The sequence below is a fragment of the Suricata suricatta genome, unplaced genomic scaffold (genome assembly GCF_006229205.1).
Source record: "Suricata suricatta isolate VVHF042 unplaced genomic scaffold, meerkat_22Aug2017_6uvM2_HiC HiC_scaffold_5064, whole genome shotgun sequence".
Classification (NCBI taxonomy): Eukaryota; Metazoa; Chordata; class Mammalia; order Carnivora; family Herpestidae; genus Suricata; species Suricata suricatta.
Window position 1 is genome coordinate 1 of NW_021898923.1, and position 1359 is coordinate 1359.

General features: G+C 49.9%; 1 pseudogene; it reads right to left on the reverse strand.

Annotated features, from left to right (window-relative positions):
* Positions 1–4: 4 nt before the first annotated feature.
* Positions 5–644, reverse strand: LOC115285188 (annotated as a pseudogene).
* Between the last annotated feature and the right edge of the window lie 715 nt (positions 645–1359).

Below are 1359 nucleotides of genomic sequence, written 5' to 3' on the forward strand. Positions count from 1 at the left end.
GCTTCTTGGCATCGGTGATCTTGATGAGGTCCCCGTGGTACTCGACCACAAACTCGCCCTGGGAGAACTGCTTGGTGGCGATCACGCCCCTGCCCTTGCCATCGATGAGGTGGATCTTCATTCCTTCTTCCTTCCCACTTTCAATCAGCTCATCTATTCTATTCCTCTCTTCAGACTGCAGCTCGGCTTTGCTCTTCCTGGAGCTCCTGCGCATGGAGTAGAAATCCGTGAGTTTGCGATTCTGCTGTGTTTTCCCTTGAGCTTTCTGCCGCGGGGCCTGTTTGCCATTGACGGGCTTTTTCAGGGCCTGCTTGGTGATGGCTGTGACGAGAGGGTCACCAGACGAGGTTGGAGTTTTTGGAGGTTCTGCTGCTTCAGATTTTTGGTTTGGAAAGGTGCCAGGGGAGAGGTCCCGGTGTCTTTGATCTTCTGTTTCTCGGACTTCATGGTGCTTCGGATTGCGTTCCCACCGTTCCTTCTCGTTTCTCTTCTCGTTTCCTGTAGAGGCCAGCTAATGGCTTCCCCTGGCATTTGACTTCGTGATGTGCAACTGAGTTCTCTTTCTGAAGGGGGGAACGCATTCCAGAGCATTTGTTGGAGCTCATGTAGGAATAGATCTTTGATTGCCCAGTAAATACATTCTCCTCTAGCCATGGCCCGGCTCTGTCACCGCCTGGGATCTCCCGGGAAACGCAGCTTTCAAAAAAAGTTGCAATACCAACTGCTCCGAGGAGCTATGGCTGCTGCTCAGATTGGTGCTGCCGCCCACGTCTTCCCAGGCTGCCGGCGGTGATAGACGAACGCAGGAGGGAAAGCCCGCCCTTCTTCCCGCCTCCCCGGCTGGGGCGGGACCGAGATTTCTATTATTTCTTACTATTGCATGTGGGCCTACGATTATCCACAATTATCTCAATAAAAACTTCAACTCGAGGTGCCTGGGTGGGTCAGCCAGGTAAGCGTCCAACTCTTGATTTTGGCTCAGGTCATGACGTCATGGTTTGTGGGATCGAGCCCCTAGTCACGGGCTCTGAACTGACAGCGCAGGGTCTGCTTGGGATTCTCTCTCTCCCTCTCTCTCTCTCCCCCTGCCTCCATTGTGCTCTATTTCCCTCAAAGTAAATAAATAAACATTTAAAAATATATAAATTCTTAGAGAAATGTCTGAGACCAATGTCTGGGCAGGAAATGTAAGAAAGGAGTCAGGAAACGTCTTGACACACCACGTAGCAAGGGAGCTATCAAAGATACCTGAAGTAACAAAATGACTGAGGAACCAATTTGAGTGCAAAGATGGCTCAATTTGAGTTTGAGTAAGAATAACAATTCCTAAGACTAGAACCCTGTAAAATATGTTTAAAT